The sequence below is a fragment of the Bos javanicus genome, chromosome 8 (genome assembly GCF_032452875.1).
Source record: "Bos javanicus breed banteng chromosome 8, ARS-OSU_banteng_1.0, whole genome shotgun sequence".
Taxonomy (NCBI): Eukaryota; Metazoa; Chordata; class Mammalia; order Artiodactyla; family Bovidae; genus Bos; species Bos javanicus.
In genome coordinates this window covers 29801734-29822638 of record NC_083875.1, presented here as the reverse complement: position 1 = coordinate 29822638, position 20905 = coordinate 29801734, and the positions used below count along the sequence as shown (strand labels likewise).

The 20905-nt window shown below is 41.1% G+C and overlaps 1 protein-coding gene across 3 annotated transcripts in view; it reads right to left on the bottom strand.

Moving 5' to 3' along the window:
* Positions 1-20667, bottom strand: part of FREM1 (FRAS1 related extracellular matrix 1) — a 177789-nt gene extending 157122 nt beyond the window's left edge. Inside the window, exon 1 of one of the 3 annotated variants that reach the window (XM_061425261.1) lies at positions 19821-20667. The gene's annotated coding sequence lies outside the window, so the exon portion shown is untranslated. The remainder of the gene's footprint in view (positions 1-19820) is intronic. The other 2 variants (XM_061425260.1, XM_061425258.1) reach the window with 2 other exon arrangements.
* Positions 20668-20905: the final 238 nt, after the last annotated feature.

Below are 20905 nucleotides of genomic sequence, written 5' to 3'. Positions count from 1 at the left end.
GCTCTTCTGAATAATTTTACGACGATACCTATACAATACAAGCGCCTTCCTATATCTGCCCAACACAGAAACATCATCAATAATCTATCATAGCTTTTGCTGGCTTGCTGTGCTATTTGCAGAGCTCCTACAAGCCTGATATTCTTCTCAGCACTCTGGATAGTATTACCAACCAACTAAAGATGCTATAAACAACCGAACCTTTTATCTTCCCTGTACTTAAAGTTATTACCTTATGACTCACAGCTTCAGATCCTGCAAGTACCCTAAAGTGTTTAAGAAAGAAAATAAACTAATAGAGAAGAAGCATTTTGAGTAAAACATGGCCAACTCATGATCAATCCATTCCCACTCACTAAAACATAGAGAGATTTTTGAGATCTTTGACTAGAATGCTAAGAAAACCAATGAAGATTTTCTGACTTGTACTCTACATTAAAATCTGTAAGACGTCAGTGAGAAGGAACATAGAAGCCATCATGGAATCACTTACAAAGAATTTTTGAAACCATGATTTTACTCATATTAATTTTCAAAGTAATTTATATGAATCAAGGATAAAAGTTTAAAACACAAACTCATAGCTGAATATAATTATCCATAGAACAATTGAAATGATTCCAAATCATATGTGACAAAAATTGATTCACCCAGGAACAATGAACTAGAAATCAGGAGAACTGCCTCCAGGGAAAAACAACTGTCTAACCTCAGAGAAAGTGGTTCTCTTCTTTTGCATTATAGTTGAGAAAATTAAGAATTAGACAAACTTTACCAAGGACTTCTGATCCACCACCTGCTTTGACCTTCCTTCCCTGAGAGAGATAAAGAAGTCTAATTGCTCCTTGTTACAAGCAACTAGGAGTCAATCTAAAGCTGGCCTGAGGTCACAGCCAGAGACAGCAGAGCCTGGGAGAATCAGGGCTCCTGCAACCTGGGAAAGTGCTCCGTACTCTATCGTCACGATCTTGTTCCACTTCCTCCATCAGAGAGCTGCTTTTGAGCCACTACAAAATCAGCCCTGTGCTCAGTGGTGTCCAACTGTTTGCGACCCCCTGGACAGTAGCCCTCCAGGCTCTTCTGCCCATGGAGTTTTCCAGGAAAGAATACTGGAGTGGGGTGCCATTTCCTCTTCCAGGGGATCTTCCCGACCCCAGGGATCAGACCTGAGTCCCTGTGTCTCCTGCATTGGCAGGTGGGTTCTTTACCAAAAGCACGACCTGGGAAGCCCAAAAAAACAGTCCTCAGAATACACAAAACCAAAGCTGGTTTCTTCTCTTTCAAGAAGCTCGTCACCTCTGATGGAGTTTTAATTGTTCAGTGATCCCACAAGGATCCTTAGCAGATCTTACCTCTTACAAGAGGATCCTTAGCGATCTTACCCTTCATGGATTTTCCAGAGAGAATTCTCTCAGAAAGGGAGAATAGAATACTGGAGAAGAAAGAAATAGATTGCGACTTCTAACATTTTTTCTTAACAATTTTTAGTACAGTTGTCCCTCTGTGTCCATGGAGATTGGTTCCAGGTCCCACCCCCACTCCCCCAGACACCAAACTTCAGGATGATGATCAAGTCCTGTGTGACACTGTTGTATTGAAAAGGAAAAAAGAGGAACAAGTTTTTCTTTCTTTTCTCTCCTGAGAACAAAGAAGATAAAGAGAATGGTGAGCAGGACTGATCACTCTTTTTACTTTAAGTGTTCCTAATCTGTAGTCTACAACAAAGTTTGCTTTTCTCAAAACTAAGCTGACCCTGAAGCTGAAGCTCCAATACTTTGGCCACCTGATGCGAAGAGCTGACTCACTGGAAAAGACCTTGAGGCTGGAGACTGAAGACAGCAGGAGAAGGGGATGACAGAGGATGAGATGGTTGGACGGCATGGCTGACTCAATGGACATAAGTTTGAATAAACTCTGGGAGATAACGAAGGACAAGGAAACCTGGCCTGCTGCAGTCCATGGGGTCTCAAATAGTCAAACATAACTGAACAACTGAACAACAAATCTGACCCCATGTAAACTACATCCTGCACCTATTGGCCCCCTCACTCCTCAGGAGCTACAATCTGCACCTATTAGTCTTTTATTCTATGCTAATTACATCCATCACCTGGTGCTTACCTACACCTCAGACCACCCCTTGTAGTTTTCTTTCTTTTTGCATTTCAGAAATAAGGCCACACCACAATAAACCAGAGACAAAGGGACCCAATCACCTGGCTACCTGCTGCCAGCTATGAAGGTTTTGAAACAAAGCAAGAAGAATAATGCAAGACTATCCCTGGGTTGGGAAGATCCCCTGGAGAAGGGAAAGGCTACCCACTCCAGAATTCTGGCTTGGAGAATTCCATGGACTGTATAGTCCATGGGGTCAAAAAGAGTTGGACAGGACTGAGCGACTTTCACTTTAATTTTATTAGTCTGAGTCTTATCATTTACCTTAAAACCAGGAGACCCAGGCTAAATGAAGTCTCTCAGTTCCCCATGGAAGAGAGGCACAGTCCTGAGGAACTAGCCTACTGTGTTCTCAGTTGGCAGAGGATTTATTCAGGTTCAGTGGGCAGAGAAAATCAATATTTTGGTAGTAAAAGCATAGCATTTGCATATAACCCATGCAACATCCTCCCATATATTTTAAATCATCTTTAGATTACTTATCATACCTTAATACAATGTAAATGCTGTGTAAATAGTTGCTGCTGCTGCTAAGTCGCTTCAGTCGTGTCCGACTCTGTGCGACCCCACAGACAGCAGCCCACCAGGCTCCCCCGTCCCTGGGATTCTCCAGGCAAGAACACTGGAGTGGGTTGCCATTTCCTTCTCCAGTGCATGAAAGTGAAAAGTGAAAGTAAAGTTGCTCAGTGTGTCTGACTCTTAGCAACCCCATGGACTGCAGCCTACCAGGATCCTCCGTCCATGGGATTCTCCAGGCAAGAATACTGGAGTGGGTTGCTAGTGCACAGCAAATTCAAAGTTTGCTTTTTGGAAACTTCTGGAATTTTTTTTTTTTTAATTTTTCAGTCATTGGCTAAATTCATACATATGAAATGTACAGATATGGAAGGCTGAATGTCTTTTCTCATTTTTTAACAACTAGTACTTTTTGCTTACTGTGTGTGTGTGTATATATATATATAGCACTGAGACATATCTTTTATATGTTTATTTTCATTTATTTCTCAAAACAAACCTACAAACAGTTACTATTATCATGCTGATTTTATAGATAAATAAACCATGAGTTAAGGACATGACTTCATAATCACATAAAAAAGCAATATTTATATTAAGTGCTTACTATGGATTAGGCATTGTTCAAAGGACTTTGTATACATTATCTTAACTCCGACAGTGGTTTTAGAAAGCAGTGATTTTACAGATTTGGAAAATGAAGTAAAAGAGGTTAAGTTACTCGCCCAAGGTTATGAGCTTGACTCAAGTCTGTGTCCTTACAATTATAACCCATATTTACTGACTCCAGGACCTGTGCACTTAACTGCTATATTATACCACTTCGCTTTACAACAAAATCTTAAACTCTGCTATTGCTTCACCATCCCTGGGGTCTTTTTCCTACAGTATGCAAACCCTAAACAATTTCCTTTATGGTCCCAGACTGCAACAGTTGGCTATTGCAGGAGTTAAAGTTTCACTGGAGGCAATGTTCTCTCAAGGAAGCAGCTGTTACTTTAAGAGCATTTAATTAACACAGATATCCTGCCTACCCACATCTGAGTGTTCCAACTTCTAACACTATAAGCACAGTTTAAAGGCCTCAAGGCAAGCAGGCCACTTCCAAATTCCACTCTATTAAATCAATAAAATATGTATTGATTTTGTTTATAACATTTTGCTTCCTTCATTCTGCCAATTTTTTTCTAAAATGTAATCTAAATCACAGATGTGTGGTTTACAAGAACACTCAGAAATCAACCAGTTTATATCCTTCATTTTATTTATCAATTTAGCTTTTTCTGAAAATAACTTCCTTTTGTGTGTATAAAAGAAATGCACGCTCATTAACTAAAGGATAAAAATATAAAAACATAATGAAAAGGAAAAAACACACTTTCCCAACACCCAAAGAAAACGCCCTTAGGTTTTCCTAAGTATGTATATGTACACAGTTTTTAAATTTAATTAGAACCACACTATAAAAAGAGCTGCGTGTAATTCTTTTTCAGTAATATAACATTCCTTTTTAAGCATTTTCCATATTATTAAACATTCCTTGTGATCTTACTTTCCATGTGTGCACTGCATCCTCTACACGGGCATCTATAGTCATTTCATTGTTACGTTGAGCTAGTTACTAGGTTAATAGATTGTGTTGAAAAATTCCTAATTAAATTAGCTTGTTTTTCTAGGTCTTTCCTTTTGATGGTTCTTTGGAAGTGGGATTATAAAATCAAAGGATGTACAACTTATTTTGAGGTTCTTCAGTTCAGTCGCTCAGTCGTGTCGGACTCTTTGCAACCCCATGGACTGCAGCACGCCAGGTTCTTGATATGATGCTACATGGAAAGATGGCACTAATCTACCCCTTTACCAGCCTTGCTCCTGCTGATATTCAACATCATCCCCTTTAATTGTTCCTCACTTCCCAAGTGAAATGTTGAAGCCCGTCACTATTTTAACTTGCATTCCTTTATTTACTTGAGATTTGGCTTATTTTTTTTTATGTCCACGAACACTGGATTATCTCATGTAGAAGCCCATTTATTTTACAGAAGAAAGGAAGCCCTATGGAAGTTAAGTGGCTTTACCCAATGTTGAAGTAACTGTTAAGGCCCAAGATGGAGCCACTCCCTCCGAGCATGCCATGTCGGCCAACCAAACCTTCATGTCCCTGTAAATGTTCCGCTTGACCAGTAACTCAGTGTATTTAGTCAGCCAATCCCTAAACACCAATTCTGGGCCTTCTTACCCTAAAGAAGGTTGACTTTGTCAACCCAGTCCCAGCTAATCAGATGTTTTCTATTTGTTTTTATTCATTATCTTATAAAAGCTTCTCACCCCATTTTGCAGTTCTCTGAAAGGAGACTATTCACTCCATGAAGTGTTAAGTTTGTGTGTATCACCTAAATTGTCATCTTTAATCACCTTTTAACACCAAGATTATCCATAATCTGGAAATGAGCCTGCATTGGAACCTAAGGTCTCCTGACATCCAGACCCATGCAATGTCTCCTAAGCCATGCAGCTCACTTAAATCACAGGTGCTTAGTCCAACAATATTCCTTTCAGTTAGAACTGGACATGAAACAACAGACTGATTCCAAATAGGGAAAGGACTATGTCAAGGCTGTATATTGTCACCCTGCTTATTTAACATATATGCAGAGTACATCATGAGAAATGCTGGGCTGGATGAAGCACAAGCTGGAATCAAGATTGCAGGGAGAAATACCAATAACCTCAGGTATGCAGATGACACCACCCTTATGGCAGAAAGTGAAGAAGAACTAAAAAGCCTCTTGATGAAAGTGAAAAAGGAGAATGAAAAAGTTGGCTTAAAGCTCAACATTCAGAAAACTTAGATCATGGCATCTGGTGCCATCACTTCATGGCAAATAGATGGGGAAACAGTGGAAACAGTAACGTGCTTTATTTTTAGGGGCTCCAAAATCACTGCAGATGGGGACTACAGCCATGAAATTAGAAGACACTTGCTCCTTGGAAGAAGAGCTATGACCAACCTAGACAGCATATTAAAATGCGGTGACATTACTTTGCCAACAAAGGTCTGTCTAGTCAGGCTATAGTTTTTCCAGTAGTCATGTATGGATGTGAGAATCGGACTATAAAGAAAGCTGAGCGACGAAGATTGATGCTTTTGAACTGTGGTGTTAGAGAATACTCTTGAGAGTCCCTTGGACTGAAAAGAGATCAAACCAGTCAATCCTAGGAGAAATCAATCCTGAATATTCATTGGAAGGACTGATGTTGAAGCTGAAACTCCAATACTTTGGTCACCTGATGCGAAGAACTGACTCATTTCAAAAGACCCTGATGCTAGGAAAGATTGAAGGCAGGAGAAGAAGAGGATGAAAGAGGATGAGATGGTTGGATGGCATCACCGACTCAATGGACAAGAGTGTGAGTAAACTCCAGGAGTGGGTGATGGACAAGGAGGCCTGGCATGCCACAGTCCATGGGGTTGCAAAGAGTCGGACATGACTGAGCAACTGAACTGAACTGACTCCAGATCATGAAATTGAGCAGGACCTTGTGGGGCCACTGAACATAAAAATCTTTCTTTGTCCCCATTTCTTGATTACAGGAAATAGGCTTCATTCAGCCACCGTGACCTTCCCTGAGTTTCCACCGGCAGGTTCAAATAGTCGCTGATTAGGGAAGGGAGAGGATGCAGAGACAAGGGAAGAACAGTTAAGAAATAATAGTGCAGCTTTGGGGCAGGGTCCTGGTTCCCCTTCAAGGGACATTCATGACAATATCTTTGAGCTGTTTTGCAGATACTGAAACTCTTACCAGGTGGGAGAAGTTAACCATAAACTGCCCACAGCACTTAGACCCAAGATCGGTTGGACCCAGAAGGTTGAGGATGCGGAGTCCCACTACCTCACCACTAACCAAGGAGAAGAATGCCCTGAGCTGTCACGCTGTCTTTGAATCATTACTATAAAACTCCTCACTGCCTATTCCAGGTTGGGACACTTAGTTTCGAGGGCATTAGTCCACTGTGGCCCCTTTGCCTGGGAAAGCATTAAGCTATTCTTTTCTACTTCACCCAAAAGTCTACCTCTGAGATTTAATTTGATGTCGGGGTACAGAGGCCAGATTCAGCCTCAGTCAAAGGAAGCACAGACTCAGAGAACTATGGAGAGAAAGACCCCTTGGGCTGTACCATCAAGCACAGGATTGCAAATATGGATCTTTGACTATCACACAAACTCATTAGATGGTTCCCTTTCTTAAATTTTTCAACACTTCAGTGTCCATCTCGCTGAAAAAGGCCATAGTTTGCAAGTTGTGTTTTTTTAAATGCACATGTTGGAGATGTTAAAAAGTTTTCCACAAAAGTCTTCTATATCCAAATATACATGAAGCACAGAATACCAAAAACTCCTTTTAGAGATTTACAGTATAATATGAGCTTATTAAAGGCTCTAAGAATTCCTGCAAAAAGAAATCATTAAGTCCAAAGTTTGCAAACTTATAGAAAACCATTTTTAATTTAAAAATCCAGGTTATTTGAAAAATCATTCAAGAGACATTAGCCATAGAATTAAAATGATTGGAATATAGGATGGTCACATGGTATCTACAAAGTTTCTGGTCGCACTTGATAAATCCATACTTAATGAATCTACATCAGAAATCCGAATTCCAGGGCACTCTGGAAACCAGACATTCAACCTTTCTTTACAAAGACTTTCTACTAAAACTACCTTCAAAGGTAGAGAAACTGATCACAGAGGGAAAAGACTTTGTGCCTCGATTTATAGTTTTGTTCTTAATGACTATTAAAGTTTCTTAAGTTATCAGAGGTATTTCCCTGAACATTAGGAAATGGCCATAATTTATTTTCATTTTGCTTTTAGTCAGAGGGTTGCATCATACAAATTTTCACAATAGCTTGTTTTAATTGAATAACTTAGAATGGAAAACACTCACATTCACTATACCTGACTATACCTATTTACAGAATTATAGAACTGGAAGGAGCTTCTCCTCCAAATTGTACATGTCATCATCTTCAGCAACAGCAGCATCATGTGTTATGTATTTACTTTGCCTCTGGTACTGTTTTAACTCGTTAATCTTCACAACAAGTTATGGAATAGATCCTATTCCAAGGATTCTAAGAAAACATATTTTGTTCAAGGCAATTGCTAATAAACCATGGAGGTGGAATTCAACCCCAGCAGACAAGCTGGAGAGCCCAGATTCATGCTGTTCGCTCTAGCACCGAAGGTCAAAGTGAGGAAATAGGGGCCTAAGAGGCTGTGATTTGCCAAAGGTTGAAAAAAATTGCTTGGGCATGCTGCTTTATTCATTAACATAAGCAGAGTGTGGTAAGTAAACCACAGTATTATATACTGAGATTCAGAAAACTATTGTGATACTTAAACTTAACAGTTCACTTTATTTTTTTTAACAAATACTTGGTTTTTTACAAATAACTTTGTAAACAACTTTCTGATTTATCAGTACTGAAAAAAGAAGAAGGATAGAGGACTTAATTTTCTGATGCAGGATTGGAGCTGAAGTGAAAGAAAATATAATGGTGATCAGCACAAATTCTGAATCAACTCTACCAGACTGGTATACCTCTCCTGGTTCCATCATTTCCCTGAACAAGGTTCTCACTCTTCCTTGGGCTCTGTTTCCTCATCTATGCAATAACTGATACATTTCAGGGTTGCTAAACAGTTAAATTTACTATTATACATAAATATATCATGGCTCAACTGAGGTCCCCAGGACACACACACACATACACACAAAGCTCAACCAAAGCCAGTTTCCTCTCTTCCCCTTTCTACCCCAGGCCAATCAAAGAAAAGTTGTGTTTTTTTTTTTCCCTAAAACACACTGAAAATGTTACCACTGTGATAGTGGATGCATGTCAGTATACATTTGTCAAAACACACAGAAGAAACAACACTAATACTGAACCCTAATATAAACTATGAGCTTTAGATAATCGTTATTGGCTCATCAGTTGTAGCAAACATACCAGACTAAACCAAGATGTTAATAACTAGGGAAACTGGAGACAGGGAACGTGAGAACTCTCTGTACTTTCTGCTCAATCTTCCTATAAAACTAAATCTGCTCAAAAACTAAAGTTTATTAACTTTCTAAAAGTTATTAGTTGAGCCATCCTTGGACATGCTCCATATTTTAGGTTGAACTGACCCTCCAGTAACATTCAGACAGAGGTAGGAAATTTTACATAGAGCTGTGTAGAGCTATCAACAGCCAAAAGGAAACAAGACAAACCACAGCAACTTCTCACTTGCGCCTGTTCTGAAGTCTGGAAATGAGTGTCATTTTCTCCAGGCAGCCTAGCTCTGTCCTTTCTGAGGATCTGTGTGTCCCCAGCTTCTCAAGGGCCACTCAGATACCATCAAGTCTCTCTGGCTCCTAAGACACTCTCCCACATTGAGACTCCACGTGTGGACACACAACCCAGCTTCTGCACATGCAGGAGTCCCTGATACCTCTGTGGCCCACGGAGCTTAATTGCTTTAAGATTCTTAACTGCATGAACAAAAGCAAACCTTGATCTGCTTCCTTTGGCAGAACTTGGGGTGGGCTATGGAAAGTGTGAAGATGCGCTCAGCCAGCGAGACTAAAAATGCTTCAAGTACTGATTCAAAAACAAAATCTCCATAAACATCACAGGCTGCAAATAAAGCATCTGAAAGTCTGATTAGATGACTTACTGTTGAACAAATCTGTGGTGGGGAATAAAGCAACGCACAATATAAGAACAGCAGTATAAAACAATACTGAACACCAATACGTTAGAGAAGTATTTTAAAGGAGAAAAACACAGAGCACAAAAGTATTCTTGGCTAAAATACTTCCTTAGAGTCTCCAAGATACAAATAAGCTATTTTTTAAAGTTGGTTTTCAAATAATTTGTCTAGAATTAAAACGGCAACCCACTCCAATATTCTTGCCTGGAGAATCCCATGGACAGAAGAGCCTGGCGGGCTACAGTCCATAGCTTCACAGAGAGTCAGAGATGACTGAAGCAACTCAGCATGCATGCACACACAAGAACACATTTATCATAGGCATGGGTGTCCAGACTAACTGGCAAATGCAATTCGAACTGTGATGCCACTCAGCACTGCATAAACTCATCATGGTGAAAGAGATTTTCATGGGAAACCAAATGAATGTTTAAAGTGTTGAGCAGAGGCATTGGGAGTCCTTCCCTTAGTTTCACTCAGTTCAGTATACCAAATTCCAGGGCAACGTCTGTGTTGTAACTGTGCCCCAAGAGTGCCAAATGTGCTGTTTTCACAGCCTTCCCCAAAGTGAATGGCGCCCCCTAGAGGTATGCAATGTGGCGGTTGACTCCAGGTCTCTCAGGACCTGAGGAAAAGAACTGGCTGCAGGGGAGACTTCACCCTCCTGGTTTTAGCCCCACTCCACTGGCCCAGAGGAAGCAGCAATCCTCGTGAAGGTTTAAGGTGGTCTGCCTTAGTGTTGACAATGGAAAACACCAAGTGAAAGAGCTGCCTCTGGCATCACCCCTAAACTAGTGAGGCCCATCGCTGACTTCCCCTCCCCGTCATTCAAGCACCTCTCCCAGAGTTTGAGATTCAATTTATCTTGGTGGGGTCCAGGCACCTGAACTCAAAACTTCTTTAATGAGCAACCAGGATTGAGAATCGCTGCTGGAAACAACTGCACTTTTCTTTCCTTCTCCTGTAAGTATAAGAAGAGGTCTAAGGAACTTTTGTGGCCAGACTGAAGCTAGGTTCTTTGACTTGTCTGAAAACCACCTCAGTAGAGTGAAGCAGTAAGACTAGGGTTGGGGAGCCACCTCCAAGGCCAGCAACAGGAAGAACTGGAAAGCAGGACTCAGTTCGGAGGTGACAGGAGGGATGGAGAAGAGGAGAGGGAGATAAGATATCCCAGACATCCAGAGAGGAAAGGAAGGTACCATTCCTGACAGCCTGGCTGGGAGGGTCATTACTAGGAAGCCAGTATGTATAAGGTGTACAGAGACAAGAGAGTGACTTCCTGAATTAGCAAAATTGTTAGAAAGGAAGCAAAGTCAAAAATGAAAGAAATTAAAATTTAACTAGTAAGTTTTGTGCTACCACTAGTTTTCATTGCATTCTAATGTATCTCTTGCTGTGAATCTCTAAAGACAAAGTTAAATACAGATGCTGTAGCAATAAATTTTATTGCTCACAAGGCTAATATTTTTCCATGCTTTTTTTTCCATAGTGTGTTATTTTAAGATGTAATAGAAAAGAACATTTGAGTGTAGGCAAGAAGTAATAGATCTTCCCCAAATCATTACTTGCAAAGTCATTACTGATTAGAAGGAATTGAAGGCTATCTGCTTAATCATATGAGGCAAAGCAGAAACACTCAAACATTCTGGTCTGTAAATTAAAAACCTCTCACATCACTCCAAAGTCTAATTCCCCTTTGTGTTCCTAAAGTACCAATTATTTCTAGTCAATTCTTCAATAAAACAAGAGCCATTATCTCACCCCTAATACACTTTTTTTTGCTTTTTTTAAATTAAACTTTTTATTTTGTTGGAGTACAGTCGATTAACAATGTTATGATAGTTTCAGGTGGACAGGACAGGGACTCAGTCATACATATACACGTATCCATTCTTCCCAAACTCCCATCCCCTTCACATGGTCATGAAACTTCTTGATCTTGTCCAGTGGAACCCATCCCACTTTCTCCAGCCTTCCACTTGGCCTGTTTCATTCAATAACAAAAAACAAAGATCTACGTTTTGAGGGGAAAAGGGAGTCGATTCCTTTTTTTAAGTAGATCCGCTTTCTTATATAAAGAGGAAGACAGATAAAATTGCATGACATTTGTGTCATACTCTTCAGCTCACCCATCTCTTTGTAGTCAGACCTCAATTAAGCCTTTGAAGTAAGGATAAACATTTTGACTAAACTGTTCACTTTTTGAATACTTTAGTGTGTAGAAAGAACCTCAGTCTGTGATATAAATAGGTTACTTAAACTTTCTCAACCTTGCTCTCACCATCTGTACAGTAGGGATTCATTATACTGATTTCACAAGATTGCTGTAAAGATAGTTTGTTGCTGTTTTTAATGAATAGAGAAATTCAACCACCCTCACATCAAAGGTGCTTCCCTGGTGGCTCAGTGGTAAAGAATTGTCCTGCCAGTGTAGGAGATGTAGGTTCAATCTCTGGGTCAGGAAGATCCCCTGGAAGAGGAAATGGCAACCCACTCCAGTATTCTTTCCTGGAGAATTCCACGGACAGAGGAGCCTGGTGGGGTCGCAAAGAATTGGAATGACTGAGCATGCACATCAAAGGTACATGTGCTCCTTACCATGTTATTATGTTAAAGTCTTGAGTCTAAGTCTTAAAAATTCTGAAAAGTCTTAATCTTGAAAAGCTGAAGTCTTAAGTTTTAGGTTTTAAAGTCCTCATTTCAGAATTCTCTGGCCACAGAGCTAGCAATTCAGATGTGGCACCTGTAAGCATGGAGCTGTCCTTGACAGCTAGGCTGCTATGCAGTGCCATACAATCTCTAGCCATGTCTCCATCAGCTCACAGTTACCATCAATTGGTATTCTTAATGTAGGCAAACTGTGGTGCAGGAAGGGATACTTGAGGACCTCCAGAGTCACTCTACCCTTGTATTCCGTAGCGTGTGATGTACATGCACCATAAGGGCCTAGCATCAAAGCAACTTATAAAGCCACAGACCAGGGAATTTCACTTCATGAGAAGTAAATAAAGACCAGTAGTTCCCAATACAGCGATTCAGCAACAATCAATGACTGAAGTGACATAGCCTCTGTAATATAAAATGGTACACAGGGCAGCCTGCTCATTCCTAACACAAACAGATCAGCACCACGTGGCTTTATGGCCAAATAAGAAAAGGCAGAATGGGTGCCATCGGGATTTTTGAAAATGCAAAGGTAGTCCTGCTTGAGGAATTTTCCCAGTCACCTCATCCTGAAGCCAAACTCGAAATCCAGAGTGCATTGTAAACTGATTTTTAAATGTGGGTTTATGAGACTACAGGTTTTATTCTATTTTCTTTGGCTGCAGTAATATCTGAAGAATTTGGAAGACCAGCTAACTACTGCAAGGAGGACACCTTGATATGGTGGTATGGTGTTATGGGCTGAATTTCATTCACCCAAAATTCATATACTGAAATCCTAATGCCCGGGACCTCAGAATGTGACTGTATTTAGAGAAAGGGTCTATAAGGAGGTAATAAAATGAGGTCATTACGATGGGCACACCTAAGCACATAGTGGGTGTTCAATAAATGTTAGTGTTTTTTACTACCACTATTATTATGACTATTGCTATAATAGTCACCAAACATTTACTTTTCCCCTTTCCCGTTATATACCTCATCATGACCAATGATACTATCTCCTTGAAACATTGTCTCAGGACTTCCATGGTGGTCCAGTGGCTAAGTCTCTGCACTCCCAACGCAGGGGGCCAAGGTTCGATCCCTGGTCAAGGAACTAGATTCCACATGCTGCAACTGAAAAAGCCTGTGTGCTGCAACAAAGACTGAAGATCCCACATGCCGTAACTAAGACCTGGCACAACCAAATAAACATATCTCTACCCACTCCTTCACCAGCCTTGTATTTCCTAAAAGGAAATTACTACCAGTCCACTGAAATAACTGTCTCAAAGGCTGCCAGTGCTGCCTAATGGAGACAGCAAACTGAACTTTTCTCTGAACAGTCGATCTCCAGACAGTCCATTCTGATCTCTATAGTGCCCAACAATGCCCTCCACCCACACGGTCTGCATAATTGCTTCTGTGACTCAATACACTTCCCATTTCCCTTTCTACCTCACAAATGCTTCTTTCTCCTTTATCTTCTCTTCCTTTTCTTTCCATCCTCTGATTTGTTCTCTCTTGGTCATATAGTATCATTGAAAATACACTATTCTTTAAAATCTGACCTCATCTGGCTTCCCACTACATCGCTGCTTCTATGGTCTTTGGCCATCACCTCTAGGTTTCTGTATCCCCAAACCACAGGCCTCCCCCTCCTGCAACCTCAGTTATACATCACTGGGTCTTGCTGGACATTCTCACCTGTATGCCCTTCCTGGTGTCTGCCCTACCTGGAATGTCTTTGCTTCCATTCTTATTAAAATCCTTCTCACATGTTAATGCCTTGTGAACTGCCTCCTTCAAGATGTTCCAAGACCTCATCATTCCATTTGGAAAGATTTTCTTTCTGCTATTGCAGAAAAGTCACACTTTACTTAAACCCATCATGGGGCGTGTATCACATCCTACACAATTGTATGACTATGTTTTTCAAAGCAGGAGGACCAAACTCTCTGCTGTGTGTGATATGCACTCAACACATGTATTGACAAATGAAATCAGTGATTATAGTTGAACTGTGCATTTAGCATTCTTGTCAAATCAAGAATATCAGCCCACATTGACACTGTTGAGTTCTTCTCATTTATACTTGGACATTTCTGTGAGAAACATCTTGGGTGGTGCCCATAGCTCCACTTTTGGCACCCTCTGGTTCAACAATTTTCCAAATTTCTAAACAAAGATAAAGAGATTAGCTTATCCAATTCACAAAAATCCAGAAAGGTTAACCGTTATCACTGAGGACATAGTCAAGAAGTATATCCTAGGCAGGAATGATGAACTGAAGCCACCAAGTTCACTTTCAACAAACACAAACATATAAATTTACATTCCAAAACATCAACTGCATATGTATGGGACAGAGGTTTACTTGAGCAATAATTTATGAAAAAAAATTGTCTTCAAATACCTGCCAGAGGAATGACTTTATTCTGTGGTTCCCATACACAGAACCAGGAGGATGGGTTCCTCTTAGAAAGAACTTTCTTTCAAAGCCATCCAATAACAGCAAGGGCTGAGGTACAGACATCAGAAGGGTTCTTTCTCTCAGTGGAGAGTGTCGGTTAGGTACTTTCTGGGGTCCCTTTAACTGTGAGACTGGATTTCCCTGTGTAGTTGTCCCCTGCCATCTCTCGTCTCTTCTCACACAACTCCTCCTCCTTGCCATTGACAAGCTAGTCACTCAGGTTTTCATTTCTTTCCTAAACTTGTGGCATGCCCCATTCCAGGCCTTTCCATGGTTTGTTCATGCTGTCCCCTCTGCTTAGAATGCCCTTTCCCCTCTCCTGCCTACCATTACATTTGGCTAAATTCTACCCCTCCTCCAAGGTCTCAACTTCCCAGACTAGGTTAACTGCTTGCGTGCTGCTGCTGGTGCTGCTGCTAAGTCGCTTCAGTCGTGTCCGACTCTGTGCGACCCCATAGACGCCAGCCCACCAGGCTCCCCCGTCCCTGGGATTCTCCAGGCAAAAACACTGGAGTGGGTTGCCATTTCCTTCTCCAATGCATGAAAGTGAAAAGTGAAAGTGAAGTCGCTCAGTCGTGTCCGACTCTTTGCGACCCCATGGACTGCAGCCTACCAGGCTCCTCCATCCATGGGATTTTCCAGGCAAGAGTACTGGAGTGGGGTACCATCGCCTTCTCCGAACTGCTTGCATAGAATCTCGCAATACCCTTACCACACAATGCACATCTACGGGCATTTGTTTATTTGCAGTCACTGAAAACATGTCTGCCTTTGACCTTAGTCTGAAAGCTTTTTGAAGATGACAACCATGATTGTTCTGCTCATTCAGATTATCTCGTTTTGGTCACTGGACTTGGTGCAGAGGAGGTCCATAGATATAAGTTGAGAGACTGACTTATTCCAGTTTAAACTTTGAACTTGAAAGAAAAACTGGTTAGAAGAGCAAGAAAGACAGAGAGGGATAGAGAGTACTCACACCACATGTTTGAATGGCCGTGACTTTCCATTTGGTGACAGCTCATAGGCTGACCACAGGGCAACTGGAGAGTTTCAAAATGTCAAACAAATACTCCCCCTTGAGATTGGGCTGCCTGCTACAGTAGAGCAAAATCCCAGAGAAACAAAGTGATTCCTTTCCTTATATATGGATCTGAAATGGCTATACAAGTCTCTAACTCTGAAGGGTCTGGTAGAAAAGGACAGAATGATTTTCACATTGCCTTTGTTCTCTCCCTATGAATCCCTTTGGCGATCTCTGAGCTCATGAATCTGTTTCATGCTTCTTCTTACCCTGGAAGAAGGAATCAAGGGAGAACAAGGCTGCTGCCCAGAGGTAAAGGCTGAGGAAGTGGTGGACAGATATCTGTCGTGCCCAGTCTATGAGGCCTGGAAGAAAGCTCTATTTCCCATTTCCCCTTTGACCTATAAATTGAGTGGCTTGTCACACATTCAATGCTTTCCAGCCTTCATACCTGTTAGTCCTCTTCTAAAGAAGAAATATTTACTGAGAACCAATCGTATGTCATACACCATGATGGGTGCTTTCCAAATGTCATTTAGCCCTTCTAAATACCTGGGAAGGTAAGCATCAGCACATTTATTTTACTCCCAAGGAAACTGGTAAGTAACTTGGCCAACATCATAAAACCAAAGAACATTACAGCCTAGGATTGGAACCCAATTGAAATTTATTCAAAGGCCATTCTTTTTTTTCTACTATACCACTCTGATTTAATATTCAAAAGGGCTCTCTACAAACACTACGTTTTGGTTTCCCAACAGCCACTAATGCCTACTGACAAAATATTTCATCCTACCACATGATAGCAAAAAAGAAGATTTATATAAAACAGAACTAAAGCACTGCTCTTGGATGTTACTGCGTTGTTTTTTCAAGGAGAATCACTTTTACGGAAGCAAATAAAATCAAATCTAGGCAATAAACAGGATTTGATAAGAAACACTCAAAAACATTTGAACATTTGGATGAATCATCTGGGAATCCTGATCTCCTCTGGAATTCTCATAACTACTCATTGATTTGGGCTTATAATTTACAAAATGAAAAAAAAAATTGTGCTAACAAGAAATTTAGACCTTGGAAAGAAAATACTGTGGTATTGAGTGCAACCTCATAAGATAAAGTCCTGGTTTGTTTATTGTAAGAGAAGAATTCAAGGAGCATCTGTAAATACTGAGCAGCTGGTAACACTTGACAGGATGCAGAGATAGGATCCCAGGGAGGTGGGCCATGTCAATGGAAGGACTTGGAGCTCAGCAAGTCCTGGAGCATTATCTGCTTCTATCTCTAAGGAAGTCAGATATGAAGGTTTCAGGAACAAAGTTGAGAGCAAAGAATGACAAACTATCTTAGCAGCCTTTGAGGATGCACTAAAGGAGTCTTCTGACATCCTATCAACAACTCAGAAAAAGAGAGGGATGAAAGTGAAACCAAAGCCTATTTTGCCCTCCCCATTAAACTTACCAACAAGAGGCCAAGAACGATTTGTCAAAAATATCTTAACTTTGCAAGATCCCTATACTCTGTCCTCCAGTGAGCACTTTCCCATCCAAATGCAGTATCTTCAGACAGCTGGAGGCTACATTTGTCAGAAAAACACATAGATCACGCCTATATTTTGATATTCTTATCTTGATGGGCAAGTTTTAGAACCCTTTGAAATGTTGCCCCATTCGCTGCAGTAAAAGAAACTGCAGTATACAAAAAATGTTAGGTTTAATTAAAGACTTGTTGTTTTTTTTTTCCTCCAGCCCCTCAAAGGTCTCTGTTTGAATCTCTCACCTAGCAGCACAAAAGCTATCAAACCACTTGAATGAAAGGGTCAGGGAGCAAGCTGTGCAAGTATGGAAGCCAGCAAGTCCTGTTCAGACCACCCAGCTCTCCAAAGGCAGAGCAACACCAGATTCAGACAAGATAAGAGGCTGCTGGCCCATGTAACCCAGCCCAGGGAACAGCCTTTCCAGAGAGTTACAGGCTTCCATTGTGAGAATGACTGTGTGCTCTGAAAAGGTAGCATTTGTCTGTAACTCACTAGATCAACAGTCTTGATTCTTCGTGAAAGAAAACTTAAATGGTATTTTTGAAAATTTTAAGAAAAGCAGTAAGCTAAATCTTTGGGCCTGTGGTCAAAGCAAACACTGAAAAGCTCTCATCCCTCTATATCTATGTTTAGAAGACTGAGGCATATCCATCAATGTCAGAATATCAGAGTTAGAAAGATATCGGAAGCACATTGTATGCAACACTTTTGTTTTATTGATGGCAGAAGTGAAGGTTAGCAAGAATAGGTGACTCATATAAGATTGGTCAGCAACACCTAAGACACGAAACACCATGAAGACCAAGTGTCTATCCATATTATATACACTGATTTTCTGAATCCTTGGCACCAGCCCAGAGCCTGGCATGTAGCAGGCACCTACAAATATCTGGAATGAGGAGAGGAAAAAAAGAAAAGGGCACTGATGACCATATCCTATTTTCTTTTTACTGTAAATATACTATGTCATTCATTGTCACTGGTGACAGGGATGGAAGCTGAGATCTTCCTTTCATATGCTGTCTAATGAGGACCTCAACATGATGGAGGAATCATTTCCTATTTCTCCCAATCCTGGTGGGTTTGTCCAATCAAAACAGATTTCTAGGAATTATACTTCTACTGAACAGGTCCCAAGAAATAATCCAACTCAGTTCAGCCCACTCAGCCTAATCTGTCCCCACGAGCAGAGCATTCCCAGCAGGTTGATAAAGAACTAAGAATAGCCTTGGGCTTAAAGTTTCCAAGACAAACATAGCTTGGCCATGCAGAGCAGGTCAGACCACACAGTCCAACACAAGGAATCAGGGCACCTTCCCCTGACTGCTTTTCTTACTCATGGGAAATGTAATGGCCGGAGAGCTGGTTAAAAGTTCTGGTTTGGCAGTCAAGCATGCAAAACCATGCTTCATGTAACTGTGTTCAACAGCAGCTCACACTCAAGCTTATTATTTAGGTGTGAGGTTTAACATTAACTGAGGACGTGACAAGAATTTAATTTGCCAAGGACAATGTAAAGCACCACTCATCCAAGTGTGATCTTGCCTGCATGAGGCCCCCCCACCCCCTATCTCCCCTAACCCACCAACCCCAGCCCACCAAGTCTAAACTCCTCTGGGGGTGTGGCCTTGGTGCCTGCCTTACCCCAAGTGATTCTTAGGGACACTGGGTTTTGAGGATCTCTGATGAAGAGAAAGAGGGAAAGTAGTTAACATTTTCCTAGTGTTATTTCTGAAGGCAATTGTATCAAAGGAAAGCAGAGGACTAAGAAGCAAAGTTTCAAGCTTTAAGCAGCGCTGAATATGGTGACATCACTTTTCCAGATCAGAAACCTGTAAAGCATTTGGATCTCCTGCTCAGGTCTGTAAAATAGTCCTGAAGAGGTTAATATCTCCAGCAAGATTCCCAGGCCATAAACTCCAACCAGCCCCCGGAAATGCTCTTTTTAAGCTTCGTAATTCAAACCACACAACAAGACTGCACACAACCATTGAAAAAAAGGAGAAACAAAACTTAAATGCCTTGAAAATTATTTCTGGGATCCAGATGACAACTAAAAGAAATCATTTACTACAGCACAAAAGTCTCTAGGCCAAATCCAGATAAAGAGAAGAAAGAGATTAAAAATCAGTAAGAAACTTCAGAACAATATGATTTCTTTGCCTCTCCAACACTGGCTTTCAACTCCATAAAAAAAGAAACCATACTTTAAATATATATATATATATATATATATATATAACTAAACTAAAGCAAAGCTATCCAAAAATCATCTCATCCAAACTTTTGTATCTTTATACCATGAGGATATTATCTGTTTTGTTAATTTTTGCATTTTTTCTCTTTGCCATTTTGTTTAGCTGAAAAGAAATATTCTGATTTGGGGGGCGGAGGAAGGGGACAATTCAGAATGTAAAAATGTTTTTTCACTGGTGAATGCTATTGGGGATGGATTGAGAAGAGTTATAAATTTGTATTATGTAATAAAGAGCCTCCCATTGGGGACATAGGGCTCTTTAACACTGCAATTTGCCACCTTGTGAGCTTATATGATAACTTTTGCAAGCAGACTTGATCTACTTCTTGTATCATTACTCGGAGTTAATGCTACCACACAAATAACCTCTGGGCATTCTAGCAGAACGTTTACAGTCAAGAGGAGAGGAAATACATAAAGCAGATACTTACAGGTAGTGGTTTTCCTTGCCAAGTCAAAAGCTAGAAACCCTTGGCGCAGGCAGGCAGGATAAGAGTCACTGACCCGGTAATCTCTGATTTAAAGGGCTTTGAGAGGAAGGGGGAGGAAAAATAGCCCAGTGAGGGGAAGAGCTGAAATTCCAGTCTTTCAGGTCAGCTGAGTTTTAGCTCTCTTTGTAGTAAAAATCCATTAACCCACCCCATAAGAAAATATAGAATTGAAGTTCACATACACACTCCACAGTCTTTGCTGGTCTTCTCCGAGGCTGCAGTCGCTGCTGAAGCTTTGAAAACTTCCCGATTGCCAAGCCCAGGACTCCCAGGGAAAAGGGCATAATGAGGGATGCCTGCAACTGTTTGCAGGGAGCCCGACCTCCCTGGCAGAGAGCCACAGCTCTCCAGTCCCTTCTGCCGGCTGGATCCGCAGGGACAAAACTGAGCTTTTGTTAAAGGTCGGTGGCGTCTCTTCCTAGTCTCTCCTCAGCTCCCTTTCTCACTATTAGTTCTCTACTAACTGCTCCACCACTGGCTGAGCCCAAGCTGCCTCTCCCGCTGCAGCAAAGAGGCACACACACTCAGAGACACACACATGGCACACACCCACACCCCATCCACACAATCACCCAACACACTACACACAGGCACCCACACATGTGCATGTACCCACACCTACACACAGACAAAGGCATTCACAGGCAAGCACACACATCTACACACCCTCATACCCATGTGTGTGCAAACACATATGTGTAGGCACACACATATGCATAGGTACACACACAGACATCCTCATACCCACCCACACTCATACTCACACAAGTTTTTTCCTAAACGTTCAAACTCTTCAAACATTTTTTTTCCTAAACCTTCAAACTCTTCAAACATTTTTTTCCTGAATCTCTCCTGAAATAAATTTTCATCCTGAAAGGTTTTTTTTTTTTTTTCAAATTCAGACAAGATGTCCTGCATTCAGAAGGGAGGAGGGAGAGGGAGAGGACCTGGCCTCTTTGAACTTTAGTCACAGCCTTTAAAGGAAAAGAGGAGATTCTAGGGGTTGTTTTTAAGTACCACCTTAG